A 16,560-nucleotide genomic window follows, 5' to 3' on the forward strand; every position below is an offset into this window, starting at 1 on the left:
TGATTTTGTGCGCGGTTGCTCTGCTGCTTGCCGGGAGCCGGCCCCTCCCCCCGGGGTCTATCTTCCCGTCGCTTTGGATTCACTTCTCCGCCGGTCCTACCTTTCAGAAAGTGGTTGTTTTTCAGTTTCCAGAATTGCTGTTCTTCTTCTCTTCGATCTGCTGATGGATTTTCAGGTGTTTGCAATCTTTAGATAAGCTACCTAGCTGATCTCCGGCTAGCTGAAGCAGTCTCAGCTTGCTACTTCTCCGCCATCTTGACTCCTCCCTGGGAGTAGACTCTCTACCAAACATTTAAAGAAGAACTAATTCCTATTCTCCTGAAACTCTTCCAAAAAATAGAAATGGAAGGAAAACTTCCAAACTCATTTTATGAGGCCAGCATCACCTTGATCCCCAAACCAGGCAAGGATCCCACCAAAAAAGAGAGCTATAGACCAATATCCTTGATGAACACAGATGCGAAAATACTCAACAAAATCCTAGCCAATAGGATTCAACAGTACATTAAAAAGATTATTCACCACGACCAAGTGGGATTTATTCCAGGGCTGCAAGGTTTGTTCAACATCCGCAAATCAGTCAATGTGATACAACACATCAATAAAAGAAAGAACAAGAACCATATGATACTCTCAATAGATGCTGAAAAAGCATTTGACAAAGTACAGCATCCCTTCCTGATCAAAACTCTTCAAAGTGTAGGGATAGAGGGCACATACCTCAATATCATCAAAGCCATCTATGAAAAACCCACCTCAAATATCATTCTCAATGGAGAAAAACTGAAAGCTTTTCCGCTAAGGTCAGGAACACGGCATGGATGTCCATTATCACCACTGCTATTCAACATAGTACTAGAGGTCCTAGCCTCAGCAATCAGACAACAAAAGGAAATTAAAGGCATCCAAATCGGCAAAGAAGAAGTCAAATTATCACTCTTCGCAGATGATATGATACTGTATGTGGAAAACCCAAAAGACTTCACTCCAAAACTGCTAGAACTTATACAGGAATTCAGTAAAGTGTCAGGATATAAAATCAATGCACAGAAATCAGTTGCACTTCTCTACACCAACAGCAAGACAGAAGAAAGAGATATTAAGGAGTCAATCCCATTTACAATTGCATCCAAAACCATAAGATATCTAGAAATAAACCTAACCAAAGAGACACAGAATCTATACTCAGAAAACTATAAAGTACTCATGAAAGAAATTGAGGAATACACAAAGAAATGGAAAAATGTTCCATGCTCCTGGATTGGACGAATAAATATTGTGAAAATGTCTATGCTACCTAAAGCAATCTACACATTTAATGCAATTCCTATCAAAGTACCATCCATCTTTTTTAAAGAAATGGAACAAATAATTCTAAAATTTATATGGAACCAGTAAAGACCTCGAATAGCCAAAGGGATATTGAAAAAGAAAGCCATCGTTGGTGGCATCCCAATTCCGGACTTCAAGCTCTATTACAAAGCTGTCATCATCAAGACAGCATGGTACTGGCACAAAAACAGACCCATAAATCATTGGAACAGAATAGAGAGCCCAGAAATAGACCCTCAAATCTATGGTCAACTAATCTTCGACAAAGCAGGAAAGAATGTCCAATGGAAAAAAGACAGCCTCTTCAATAAATGGTGCTGGGAAATTGGACAGCCACATGCAGAAAAATGAAATTGGACCATTTCCTTACACCACACACGAAAATAGACTCAAAAATGGATGAAGGACCTCAATGTGCGAAAGGAATCCATCAAAATCCTTGAGGATAACACGGGCAGCAACCTCTTCGACCTCAGCCGCAGCAACATCTTCCTAGGAACAACGCAAAAGGCAAGGGATGCAAGGGAAAAAATGAACTATTGGGATTTCATCAAGATCAAAAGCTTTTGCACAGCAAAGGAAACAGTTAACAAAATCCAAAGACAACTGACAGAATGGGAGAAGATATTTGCAAACGACATATCAGATAAAGGACTAGTGTCCAGAATCTATAAAGAACTTAGCAAACTCAACACCCAAAGAACAAATAATCCAATCAAGAAATGGGCAGAGGACATGAACAGACATTTCTGCAAAGAAGACATCCAGATGGCCAACAGACACATGAAAAAGTGCTCCATATCACTCGGCATCAGGGAAATACAAATCAAAACCACAATGAGATATCACCTCACACCAGTCAGAATGGCTAAAATCAACAAGTCAGGAAATGACAGATGCTGGCGAGGATGCGGAGAAAGGGGAACCCTCCTACACTGTTGGTGGGAATGCAAGCTGGTGCAACCTCTCTGGAAAACAGCATGGAGGTTCCTCAAAATGTTGAAAATAGAACTGCCCTATGACCCAGCAATTGCACTATTGGGTATTTACCCTAAAGATACAAATGTAGTGATGCAAAGGGGCACGTGTACTCGAATATTTATAGCAGCAATGTCCACAATAGCCAAACTATGGAAAGAACCTAGATGTCCATTAACAGATGAATGGATCAAGAAGATGTGGTATATATACACAATGGAATACTATGCAGCCATCAAAAGAAATGAAATCTTGCCATTTGCGACAACATGGATGGAACTAGAGCGTATCATGCTTAGCGAAATAAGTCAAGCAGAGAAAGACAACTATCATATGATCTCCCTGATATGAGGAAGTGGTGATGCAACATGGGGGCTTAAGTGGGTACGAGAAGAATAAATGAAAGAAGATGGGATTGGGAGGGAGACAAACCCTAAGTGACTCTTAATCTCACAAAACAAATTGAGGGTTGCTGGGGGGAGGGGGTTTGGGAGAAGGGGGTGGTATTATGGACATTGGGGAGGGTATGTGTTTTGGTGAGTGCTGTGAAGTGTGTAAACCTGGTGATTCACAGACCTGTACCCCTGGGGATAAAAATATATGTTTATAAAAAATAAAAAATTATATTAAAAAAAAAGAATGATGTAGTTTTGGGGTGCCTGGGTAGCTCAGTGGGTTAAGGCCTCTGCCTTTGGCTTGGGTCATGATCCCAGGGTCCTGGGATAGAGCCCCACATTGGGCTCTCTGCTCAGCAGAGAGCCTGCTTCCTCCCCTCTCTCTGCCTGCCTCTCTGCCTACTTGTGACCTCTGTCAAATAAAAAAAATCTTTAAAAAAAAAAATTATGTAGTGTCTCTTCTGATGCCATACCAATTTTTGGATTATTGGCTCCAGCTCTTTGAAGATCACCGGTGGAATTTTGATCAGAATGGCCTTAAAATTATAGATTGCTCTAGGCAGTATAGACATTTTAACAATGTTTATTCTTTCGATTCAAGAGAATGGAAGGGTCTTCCATCTTTTTGTGTCTTTTCCAATTTCTTTCATGAGTGATCTGTAGTTCTTCAAGTACAGATTCTTTTCCTCTTTGATTAGGTTTATTCCCAGATATCTTATGGTTCTTGGTGCTATAATAAATGGAATCAATTCTCTCATTTACCTTTCTGAATTTTCATTGATAGTGTATAAGAAAGCCACTGATTTCTGTACATTTACTTTGTATACTGCCACGTTGCTGAATTGCTATATGTGTTTTAGTAGTTTGTGAGTGGAGTCTTTTGCGTTTTCCATATAAAGAATCATGTCATCTGTGAATAGGGAGAGTTTCACTTCTTCATTGCCAATTTGGATACTTTTTATTTCTCACTGTTGTCTGATTGCTTTTGCTAGGACTTCTAATGCTATGTTGAACAAGAATGGTGAGAGTGGGATCCTTGTTGTGTTCCGGATCTCTACGGGAAGGCTGTGAGCTTTTTCCCATTGAGGATGATATATGCTGTGTGTCTTCATAAATAGATTTTATGAAGTTCAGGAATGTTCCCTCTATCCCTATACTTTGAAGCATTTTAATCTAGAATGGATGCTGGATTTTGTCAAATGCTTTTTCTGAATCGTTGGGAGGACCATGTGTTTCTTCCCTTCTCATATTAATTTGTTGTATAGCATTGATTGATTTGCGAATGTTGAATATTCTTGTAGCACAGGGATGAATTCCCCCTGGTCATGGCTGATAATCTTTTTACTGTGCTGTTGAAAAGATCTTGTTGAAAATCTTAGCATCCATATTCATCAGTGATATTGGTCTGGAATTCTCCTTTTTGGTAGGGTCCCCGAATTTCTAAGGAAATTATGGAAAACAAAAATAAATCTGGGGGCATCATGGTACCTGATTTCAAGCTTTACTACAAAGTCGTGATTACCAAGAGAGCATATTACTGGCATAAAAACAGACACATAGACCAGTGGAACTGAGTAGAGAGTCCAGATATGGACGATATGGACCCTCAACTCTATGGTCAATTAATCTTCGGCAAAACAGGAAAATATATACAGTGGAAAAAAGACAGTCTCTTTAATAAATGGTGCTGGGAAAACTGGACAGCTATATGTAGAAGAATGAAACTCAACCATTCTCTTACACCATACACAAAGATAAACTCAAAATGGATAAAAGACCTCAACGTGAGACAGGAATCCCTCAGAATCCTAGAGGAGAACATAGGCAGTAATTCCTTTGATATCAGCCATAGCAACTTCTTTCAAAATATGTCTTTAAAGGCAAAGGAAACAAAAGCGAAATTGAACTTTTGGGACTTCATCAAAATCAAAAGCTTCTGCACAGTAAAGGAAACAGTCAACAAAACAAAGGGGCAACACACGAAATGGGAGAAGATATTTGCAAATGACAGTACAGACAAAAGGTTGATATACAGAATCTATAAAGAATTCCTCAAACTCAACACACAAAACAGACAGTCATATCAAAAAATGGGCAGAAGATATGGACAGACACTTCTCTAATGAAGACATACAAATGGCTATCAGACACACAAAAAATGTTCATCATCACTAGCCCTCAGGGAGATTCAAATTAAAGCCACATTGAGATATCACCTTACACCAGTTAGAATGGCCAAATTTAGCAAGACAGGAAATGACATGTGTTGGAGGGGATGTGGAGAAAGGGGAACCCTCTTACACTGTTGGTGGGAATGCAAGTAGGTGCAGCCTCTTTGGAGAACAGTGTGGAGATTCCTCAAGAAATTAAAAATAGAACCTCCTTATGACCCTACCATTGCACTACTGGGTATTTACCCCAAAGATACAGATGTCATGAAAAGAAGGGCCATCTGTACCCCAATGTTTATAGCAGCAATGGCCACGATCTCCAAACTGTGTAAAGAACCAAGATGCCCTTCAACAGACAAATGGATAAGGAAGATATGGTCCATATAATCTATGGAGTATTGTGCCTCCATCAGTAAGAATGAATACCCAAATTTTGGAATAACATGGACGGGACTAGAAGAGATTATGCTGAGTGAAATAAGTCAATCAGAGAGAGTCAATTATCATATGGTTTTACTTATTTGTGGAGCATAACAAATAGCATGGAGGAGAAGGGGAGATGGAGAGGAAAAGGGAGTTGAGGGAAATTGGAAGTGGATGTGAACCATGGGAAACTATGGACTCTGAAAAACAATCTGAGGGGTTTGAAGTGGCTGGGGGGTGGGAGGTTGGGGTACCAGGTGGTTGGTATTATAGAGGGCGTGGATTGCATGGAGCACTGGGTATGGTGCAAAAATAATGAATTCTTCAAACCCCTCAGATTGTTTTTCAGAGTCCATAGTCTCTCATGATTCACCTCCCCTTCCAATTTACCCCAACTCCCTTGGTGGGTGGGAGGTTGGGGTACCAGGTGGTGGGTATTATAGAGGGCACAGATTGCATGGAGCACTGGGTGTAGTTAAAAAATAATGAATACTGTTTTTCTGAGATTCGGTTGGTGGGGGAGAGGGACAAGATGGCGGGGGAATAGGAGGAAGCGCCTTTTCAACCAGTACCCCCTCAAAGTGAGCTGATTACCTACCAAAGAACTCCGATCACCCATGAAATCAGCCTGAGATCAGAATTATACACGTCTGGATCTCTACAGGGGCAGAAGATGCCAGTGATCAGGTAAAGTGGAGTGGGAACGGCGGACTGATATCAGAAGATAAACAAAAGGGTCAGGGAGCCACCAGAGGCGACTGGTTGGAAATTAATACCCCAATATCAGTGATAGTGCCCTGTCTCTGGGGACCAGCATTAACTTGGAGACTGGTTGAAAGCACTCCAAAAGAGTGAAAGACCCGTGGATCCCCTTACCCAAGAATTCAACACTGCCACAGGATGCAAACAGCAAGAGGTTCTTTATTGTTTTGCAGGCACCTGGGGGTGGTCAGCAGCTCCTGCTAGCTGAGCACACCAGGCTGGGGTAGTGCAGGATTTTTATGGACAAACAAGTTTTGGGAGGGGCTGAGCTCACTGATTGATAGTTTGAACAGGCATACTTGGCGTCAGTGGACTGGGTCAGGGGACCCGCGCGAGAAAGCAGACAAAGCAATCTTACAGAAGCAGAACTGGCCGGTTAGCCCACGCATGCGGGAAAAAAAAAAAAAAAAAAAAAAAAAACAAAAAAAAAAAAACAAAAAAACACTATCAGGATATTTAAGGCCTGGTTACTATCAAGCCAAGGCCACTTTCCCTCTAATGAGGCACTAACATAATGACAATTGGGAGTCTCCTGGTGAAATGTTACATTCTTGCTATCAAGCATCCTTGTTAATGAGATTTAGGTTTAGAAGAAATTTAACTTTATTTACTTTTCCTTCTACCTCCGCCTCCTTCCGTTTTCCATGGAGGGGAGGGTGACATTAGGGCTTGAGGAACTGAGTTCTGTGTCCCTGGAAATTGGGCTATTGATAAGGTAACTTCTTTGTTGTAAATCTCAAGGACATTTGCAAACCAAGGGAGACTCCTACCTTGCAGGACTGTGATCTCTGCAAGTTAACTATTTATCGTTTTATGGCAGTCAGGGGTGCCTGAGGAATGCTACACATATGGAGGGGAGCGGGTGAAGGGGGGGGGTGGTGCAAGGCGCCAGCTTTTGCTTTGTCCTCAGCCAGCCTCTTGCTCCTTAGAGTTGAGGGTTTAAGCAATTTTTCATTTCTTAGCAGAGCATTAGAAGCATTATTATACAGAAGCCAGAAACAGCTGGGTTAAACACAGATTTTTGCTATTCTTATCCTGTTATGCTGCTTGCTGACTCCCTTATCTATGGTCAGCTGGCCAGAGTTTACTATAGTTCTGAACTGGGGTCCTTCAAAAGCAAAGGGTTGTGGGGGGAAATTGTGGGAATTGGGGTGGCTAGGGACAGGGGCTTAAGTCCCTGGTCCCAGACAGCCTCCCCCGCGCTGAGGCAGAGAGAGTGTGGCAGAGAAACCAGCTCTTGTTCCCTAAGCCGCCAGCGCCCGAGAATGCGTGGGTTCTAGCTCCTGTGAGGGGATGGGAGCCATGCCAGTTGGCAGAACACGGGAGCCCTACCACAAAGCTTGAGAAATGCGCGCATGTCCCTCATGCTCCCCTGAGTTACAAAGGCCCTGCTGGAGCTCTTTGACCTGCGCCATTGTTTCTAAGCCTAAGCCATGCTCCCCAAACTCTCCCCTGACCCATCTGCGCAAAAGCCCAGCCAGGTGCTTACGGACTTGCGCCCTGTTCTCAGTGCCTGAGATGCGCGTGCAACCCATAGCCACCTCTGAAAGAGGTGCGCAGAAGCCAGGCACTCTTAGACCCAGCAAGACCAGGCACTCCCTGCCCTGGCCAGCAGCAAAATCTCAGTGTGCGATCTCTGCTTGGAACCTCTCTGGCGGTCGGGAGCTCCCAGACAGCTGACACTGCCTTGGTTTGGGTACATGCAAAAGATCCTGTGCCCCCAGGGTCTACAACTTAGAACCTGCTCTGCCAGCGGACAAGGGGGAACTTATTTAGGCTCTGCACCCAGACTGAGGCTTCTCTCTGAGAGGGAAATCAGGGTGTGGTCTGTTTTCCTCTAAAACTACAAATACCATCAAAGGCAGTCAAGGTGAGAGAAAAAAAAAAGTGAACAAGCATAAAAACTGCCAAGGGGGCTGGAGGACTTAACTCAGGAAACATCATTGACTGACAACCCACGTGGCAGACCACTCCCCCAGAAAACAAACCAAGAAAGAAAAAAAAAAAGAGAGAGAGAGAGAAAAAAGAGGACTACAAGAGAACAACCACTACTTCATAGGATAACTTGTATTGTTCACTCGTTCCCACTATTCCAGTTTTTTTTTTTTTTTTTTTTACACATAGGTAATTTTTTAAACCTATTTACCATCACAGCGAGCTGTACAGTACATCAAATTCCATAATACCTTTCTAACCTGAACTTTTGGATACATACATCTATGTTTTTCTTTTGCATTTTTATTTTTTAAATTCCTTTTTTTAAATTTTAGTTTAGTTTAGTCTAGTTTATTCCTTTTTATTTTTATCCTCTAATATTCAATAGAGTTAATCTTCAAAGTAATCCCCTTTCCCCAATCAATATTACCCCTATAGGTAAACCAATTTTTAATCCCCTTTATCTTAGGAAAGTTGAATCCTTTAACAAAGATATCAACATACATCCAGGAAGAATCAAAACTACCTTCCTCGCACACACTGAGAATTTATAACCACTCTCCCATCTTCTTCCACCAGTGTTTCTGTGTTTTTTGTGTTTGTCCTGATAGCATATAAATTTTACACTTGGGGTTCTTTTTGATGAGGTTCTTTCTTTATTTGCATATATATATATTTTTTTCTCTTGTCATATACTTGTGTCAGTCTTTTTATCTCTTTTTGTTTGTCTACTTCATAAATCTTACCTTGGGGCCCATCTGGGCTGAACCTTCTTTTTCATCTTCCCTTTCTTTCCTGTCTCTCTCTCTCTTTTCTTCTTTTCTTTTTCTTTTTCTTTTTCTTTTTCTTTTCTTTTGTCTCTCATTTGGGTGGGGAATCCTGATTGCTCAGGAGTGTTCCAGGGTGCACCTTGACTGCACCACAGTTGATACATCCATCTACATCTGTTCAGTCATCTCCCACCAAAATGACTAGGAGGAGGAATGCCCAACAGAAGAAAAATGCAGGGGATGGACCTTCTGCAACAGAGCTAACGGCTATCAACATAGACAATATGTCAGAAAGAGAATTCAGGCTAACAATTATCCAGGCAATAGCTAGGTTGGAGAAAGCCATGGATGACCAAGAGGAATTGATTAGGGCCGAACTGAAAGCTACCAGACAGGATGTTCACAATGTTAGGGCGGAGCTTAAAGCTACCAGGGAGGAGGTTCATAATGCTCTCAATGAGTTCCAATCTAATCTAAACTCTCTCAAAGCTAGGGTAACTGAGACAGAAGATAGAATTAGTGATCTGGAAGACAGATAGAGAGAAAGGATCAGGAGGAAGCCTGAACAAACAGCTTAGATACCACGAAAACAGAATCAGGGAAATAAATAATGCCATGAAGCGTTCCAACATGAGAATTATTGGAATCCCTGAAGGGGAGGAGAAAGAAAGAAGTCTAGAAGATATAGTGGAACAAGTTCTTCATGAAAATTTTCCCAATCTTGCAAATGGAACCAGTGTTCATGTACTAGAGACTGAATGAAAAAATAATGAATACTGTTATGTTGAAAAGAAATAAATTTAATTAAAAAAAGAAGCTGTAGTCAAGCAAATATTCTTTACATCCTTACATGTGTTACCTTATTCTAAATCATCTTCATCACTAAAAATGTGCACGAGGGTTTTTTTTTTTTGTTATTATTTTTCCTTTATATTTCATTTATAAATAAGAAAAAAAAAACATAATTTGTCTTTCCCTGTAGGCCTTACTTCACTTAGGGTAATTTCTTGCCTGTCAACCCTTGTTGTCACAAATAGCAGGACGGGGGTACCTGGGTGCCTCAGTGGGTTAAAGCCTCTTTCTTCAGCTCAGGACATGATCCCAGGGTCCTGGGATCAAGCCCCACATTGGGCTCTCTGCTCAGCAAGGAGCCTGCTTCCTCCTTTCTTTCTCTGCCCATCTCTCTGCCTACTTGTGATCTCAGTCTGTCAAATAAATAAAATCTTTAAAACAACAACAACAATAAGCAAATAGCAGGACATATTCTGGAAAGGCTCAGGGGTGGGCATCCTTGTACACAGGTGGTGGCCATCGTGTTCATGGTGTTGCATTGCCCCCATACAATGTGGATCACTGACAAGCCCTATTGTGGAAAGAATGAGGAGAAGGACACAGTCAGTGCCTCTGGGCTCAGGAAATCGCAGGGATTATTGGCCCTGACAGTGTCAGCTGTGTGTCCCTCACACCTGTGGGATCTACTTCACCCACCTTCCCTAAAGCAGGCTCAGCATTTCATAGCAGGGCTGGAGCTTTCCCCTTTCCCCACAATCCCTACTGAGAGATATGTGAACAGAGACTCACAGTTCCTCCCAGGCCTAACCATGCTCTCCTGACATCACAGTGAAATGATAGAATCCAGGAAATGTTCCAAGTCAGTTGTGCCCTTGGAATGCCTCCTGTTCTGAGTCTGCAACTCGACACCAGTCTTAGAGCCTTGTTCCTGAGACACAGAGCAACTCAGCAGGTCTGGAGCAGAGGAGCATGGAGGGAAGGAGGGTCTGTGCTCTGAGCCCTATAGGAACAGGGTCCATGCTGTGGAGGACTGTCCACCTGCTTGGATGATGTGCAGGTTCTGTTCAAGAAAATTAAGGAAAGTTTATGTGTCTTTATAAAGAGAGGAAAAAATGTGAGCTTAGCAGGCTTTGAATTTTTACATTTGGGTCACCAGACAAAGTTTCTCCATTACCATGCATTTTTTATTGTCTTTGTTTTGTTTTGTTTTTCCCCCTGAGAGATCACTTAGGTTGCATAGGAACCTGGTAGAAAGGGGATTGTGACCTATTAGCTACTTCCAAGTACAGTCTGTGTGTACTCTAGTAATTTTAATTTGGAAGAGAGTCAGAGTGCAAGGTTCTGAGCAGGCTGAGGTATTTGTCCCACTTCCTCATCTGTGTGTGTCACTGTGACCAGCAGTACTATGCCAAACTGCACAGTAATAGTCAGCCTCATCCACAGGCTGGAGCCCAGAGATGAGCAGAATCCCTGCATTGGCCGAGGTGTCCTTTGAGCCAGAGAAGCGACTGGGAATCCCAGGTCCCAGCTGTGTACTTGAGGAGTAGTACAGGAGATACCGGGGAGGGGTCCCTGGCTTCTGCTGGTACCAGTATATGTTATAGCTGCCAACACTGAAGCCACTGCTCAAGGTGCAGGTGAGTCTGGCTGTTGTTCCCGGAGATGCAGTGACTGAGGGTGGCTGGGTCAGCACAGGCTGGGACAAAGATCCTGCAAATACAGACACTCATGGGTGATGGAATTATAAGTGGGAAAAACAAAACAAACAAACAAAAAAACCAAAAGCCCCAAAATCCTAAAAATGGAAAATACCCCTGTGTCTCTAAGTCTTTCTCTACCTGTGCAGTGAGACAGGAGCATGAGGAGGACAGGAATCCAGGCCATGGTGACACAGACCCTGGTCCCCACAATGGGCTGGTCTGCCCCAGGCCTCCTTTTCTGCTGTACCCTGTGCCATAGGCAGGGCTGTCCATGCAAATGAGGTCCATCCAGTGTCAGCCCAGCCCCTCACTGAGCCCTGGTGGTGGAGCTCAGTTCACACCACACATTCAGGAGGATGGTGTTTGATTTCACTCCCTGGGAAGCACCTGGTGAGACCACATACAGCTCCCTCTCAGGGGACTCTGCCAGACCAGAGAAGACACAGCTGCTGAGTCTCCATCAAAGAGAGCAGTGCCCAGTCCCCTGGTTATTTCCCTTGAGCGAATGTGCCTCAGTAAACAGCCATATAGGAATCACAGCGCAGTCCCACAGCTCCCCCTGCTGGTCACAGGGTGCAGCAGTCCCAGTATCCCAAAACCCTGATTGCCCAGCTGATTTCTGAAGATCCTCAATTCCCTGTGTATACACACATCTACTGTACAATTCTTAGTACGTTTATCCTGCTCTTTGAAAGTACATAATTCCAAGGGTATATAGTAATCCACGATGGCATAAGACAAAGAGAAATTAACATTAATTTATACACACAAACTTGCATGTATCCAGACTCAAAAATACTTTCCTAGGCTTCTTTTATACCTAAGGACACATTTTGCTGTCAGATGTGAAAAAATAAATGGAGATAAAGCAAATATGATAACGTACACAGTTCAAAGTGCTGGTTTCCTGATACTGAGCTTCTGGGTGTAGTTCCCATGGAAGGAACTCGTGACTCCCCTACTGCTTTCTGAGTGCTGCACAGTTTTGTAGAGACTCCCTAAAAAATAAATGTTGAATGTTAGTTTGGATTTTCTTTCTTTTTTTTAATTTAAAACTGAAAATCATCTTCAGATTTGCTTTATAAGTAAAATCAGGTATTTATGTAAGTGTTTCATAAAAGCTAAGTGTTATAAAGAGAACTTTCAAAGGTTGGGGACAGCTGTACTATGATTTCTAATGCTTATGCTGGCTTCCTGTAAGTTCTCCCTCCTGGAGGATTATGGTCCATGGAATGTGTAAATATGTGAATATATAATTATTTAGAGGACTAACTAACTAACTAGAAAATGCTGAATGACCCACGTGTGCATTAGGTCAGGTGATACATAGCCGGGGTGAGGGGAACACCTGAGCTGCCTTGAAGAAAGCATATGGGCTCTATCTAGGAAAAGTACAGACAGGGGATTTTGTAGGAATACATATGCTCAGTGCCATATTCTAAAGGGGACAATGCAGAAAACATTTCAAAACATTTCATTGAAAATGTTAGTGGAGATTTCATTTGATTCAATGATGGGTAATAATAAATAAATAAATATATACAAATAATGGTTTTTGTTGGCTTCTCTAAAATTTACCCAACAAAAGTCTAATATATACCACCACTGCATGAAAAACTAATGATGTATTCTATGGTGACTAACATAAAACAATAATAAATTAAAAAATTAAAAAATATATATAAATATATATACACACACATATATAGAGTATATATATGTATATATAAACTATATATATTCACATTATATACATATATGTGCATATGCACATACATATACATGTATACATGTGTATGTATATTCACATATATGTGCATGTGTGTGTTATTCAAGAGAGGATAAATAAATAGCATATATACATACATTTTTATATATTCAAGTTAAACTATAGACAATAGATTATTAGACTTTCACCCATATCCAACATGAGATCAGGGATATGACTCATCTTGACTATCTCACCCCTTTTTGTCCCTTGTCCTACTCTCTTCCTGAACATGACTTCCTTCCCAAACACTCCATCATCCATGTATGGTATATGAACATCATGAAATTTAACATGTTACCTACATGTTCAATGTTCCAAAATATTTGTGCAAGAAATCAGGAATGCCAACATTTATAACATCAATGTATGTGTGTTGTCATTTCCCAAATCTCAGGAGAAAAAAAGAAGCTGAACATCTCTAAGATTTCAGATATCATGAAATTCTCAGTAAAGCATAGGCTGGCAACAGAAGCATGTAGGACGTTGGGCAAAGGACCACTAGGTTCTCCTGGGTCACACATCCTCACCCAAAGCCCTTTTTCTCTTTATCACTCAGAAATTATGGGTGCCAATTTGCTTCTGGAAACAAAGCAATTCTACTACATTGGGTGACCAATAAATATAAAACATATGTTTTTTATTAACCTCATAAACATCCACAAAATTTAGGGCATGAAGTCTTCTGATCTCAGTAGGACAGGTAACAGTAGAAACCATAATCTGAGCTGTGTTTGATCCCATACAGGAACATGAGAATGATCAGTATGATGGGAACGGGGTTAGAGAGAATATTATTACATTTGCCCATGCACCAGGAGCTCTATGTGACATTTGGTTGTATCAGCTCTATAGCAATGATAATCAGCCATTCTCACGATGAAGCCAAGGATCATAAAAGAGTTCCTGATAACACAGTTGGATCTGGAGAATGAGGTTGGAAATGAAGACAGTCCTTCATTCTGTCCCAAGCACAAGCTTGGGGGCTGTCTGAGCTTTGGTACCAATTTCATGTGAACACCCACTGTTTATTTTGTCCTGTGCAGGTGATGTTGACCTCAAATCTTGAGTCATCAAGAGCTTCACAGGGCCAGTGACACATGTACATATGGTGGGGGTGGGGGGTTCCTGATCTGGACGTCAAACTGCCTGACCTCACAGGAACTATAATAATGTATGGAAAGTGATCAGGACAAATATCCTAACTGTGGGCTCAGGAAAACACATTCAAGAGGAGCCCCATGTGCCCTGCATAGTGTCATCTGTAGCAGAGACTCATTTATGGAACCCATTTCCCCAACTTCTCTGGAACACACTCTCCCTTTTCTAGCAATGATGCAACATTGCCTACTGCTGGATCATAAGAGGATTCATGGCTTCAAGCTTACAAAATTTCCCTCTCCTTAACTTCACAACTGAAATCTCAGAGGCCCAGGAAGTATTCCAGGCCAGCCCTTCCCAGGCCTGTGTTCTCACACAGCAAGTCACAACATAGATAGAGCCTCATCCATGGGGTACAGGGATCCTCAGCCAGTCCTAAGCACAGGATCCTGGGAGGGAAGATTGGGTCTCTGTTCTGACACCTGGAAAGGCAGAGTCCATGCATTGGAAGACTGTCCGCCTACTGGAATGGTCCCTGGGTTCTGCTGGAGGTAAGGCAATGAAAAGCTAGTTCTTATTTCAAAAGAAAAAAAGTTAAGCTGCACAGAACCTGGTTTTATCCCATAAGAATAAGCAGCAAAAACCAGGGTCATCATGACATTGAAGTATTTGCTGATATTCTTGTTCTGTTTTTCTTAGGCACATCATAAACAAAGTAGTAAATACAATCACAATTTGTGTATACACAGTTTTACAAGTGTTGAAATGTCATCGAACAAGACACTGAGCAGATGGAGGGTTCAGTTCCAGTTCTCTATCAGCCCATGTCACTGTGGAAAGCAATCCTGTCCAATTAGACAGTAATAGTCACTCTCATCCTCAGGCTACAGCCCAGAGATTAACTGAAGCCCTGCATTGGCTGAGACAACTTTGGACCCAGAGAAGCAGCTGGAGACCCTAGATAACATCTCCACTCTTGAGTCTCAATAGTACCAGAGATAGTGTGTGGGGCGCTTTGTGGCATCTGCTGGAACCAGTTAATGTACTAGGTTACAACACTTAAACCACTGCACTGGGTGCAGGTGAGTCTGACTGTTGTTCACCTAGATGCAGGGAGGGAGGGCAACTAGGTCAGCACAGGCTGGGACAGAGAGCCTGCAAACACAGACACTCATGGGTGATAGGCCAATGGTATTGGGAGTTTCTTGGTCTTGAGACTGATACCGTCTGGGAGCTCACCCAAAAGTCTGATTTCTCCCTACATGAGAATAGAGGGAGGAAGAAATGATGAATGGTCTGGTCTGGGCCATGGTGACATAGGCACTAGTCTCCACAGTTGGGCTGAGTTTTCCCAGGCTTGTCTTTTCCTTCTCACATTCCCCAGGGAAGGTAATTTGTTTGCACCCCATTACAGACTCTGACAGAGTCCATGTGATCACTAATTCAGGACCTGAGGACAGAAAAACTGAGGGCATTTCCTGCTCTGAGTCACACCCAGAAGGGGGTGGAGCGAGCAGCTGTAGAGACACCCACAGCACCCTGCATAAGAGCTTCTGCCTGGCCCTGAGGGAACAGGCTGCTGAATTTCAGTAGGGAGTACAGAGGGCAGATCAGCCTCTGCCATGCCTTGAAGGTAGGGTCTCTCCCAACTTGAGGGTCACCTTGAATGGCACAGAGAGATGCACAGTGTCCCCTGATGGTTATATGCCTCCCTCCAGGGTCCTCAGTGTCCTGAGGTTAATGTCTACATTTGTGCCACCAGCATTCAACAGTGACCTGAATGACTGTTTGAAGCACCATCCTGGGTCTTATTTAAAGAACATGGATACACGTCTGTGATTTGAGAGTCTTGAAATATTCAGGAAACAGTTATCCAGAAATAAACATTCCTGTGTACATGAGAATCTGTTAAAAAAAAAAAAAAAGAAAGGATTATATAAAAGAATGAGATTTTCTCACCCCTGGGACATTTAGAGATCTCCTCACAGGAGGGCTTAACTATATGTCTCAGGAGAGGAGTGAATGTGTTCTCCAAATGGGTTCACAGAAGTAAAAATAAATCAAAAAATGGTGTGAAGATCCTCAAACCATGAAGGGACACAGCAATTTTGCACAGTGGGGAAACCACTTGGTGACAGTGTGCACAGGGGAACAGAAGGGTGGACACAACAGGGCAGAACTGAGGAAACTGTGGCCGAGGAGGAACAACTAAGATAGGAAAATAGGAGGCAGGGATGCAGGTGGTTGTGCTCACAGGAGATGCCAGGACTGTGGAACATGAGGAACTCTGTTTTTAGTGACCCATTAGATGGTGCTGCTGTTTACTGTAGTGGATCACTAGATAACAAGATGCTTCCCTTTTCATAAGAGTTGAGGACCTGAAGCATAAGTAGAAATAGTGAATTCCAAGCTCAGAAATGGTGGACCTTGACC

At 42.4% G+C, this 16,560-nt stretch overlaps 3 gene segments (V, D, J or C); all 3 read right to left on the minus strand.

The window, feature by feature from the left end:
• Nucleotides 1-16,560, minus strand: part of LOC309847518 (immunoglobulin lambda-1 light chain-like) — a 1,783,291-nt gene that overhangs the window by 1,550,985 nt on the left and 215,746 nt on the right.
• The window catches only part of LOC309847513 (immunoglobulin lambda-1 light chain-like), a 1,777,964-nt gene that overhangs the window by 1,545,658 nt on the left and 215,746 nt on the right, over nucleotides 1-16,560 (minus strand).
• On the minus strand, nucleotides 10,931-11,442 carry LOC309848062 (immunoglobulin lambda variable 5-37-like). The segment is given in 2 exons: nucleotides 11,397-11,442; nucleotides 10,931-11,268 (listed from the first exon to the last, which is right to left on the minus strand).

This window comes from Mustela nivalis (genome assembly GCF_964662115.1).
Source record: "Mustela nivalis genome assembly, chromosome: 14".
NCBI classification, from domain to species: Eukaryota; Metazoa; Chordata; class Mammalia; order Carnivora; family Mustelidae; genus Mustela; species Mustela nivalis.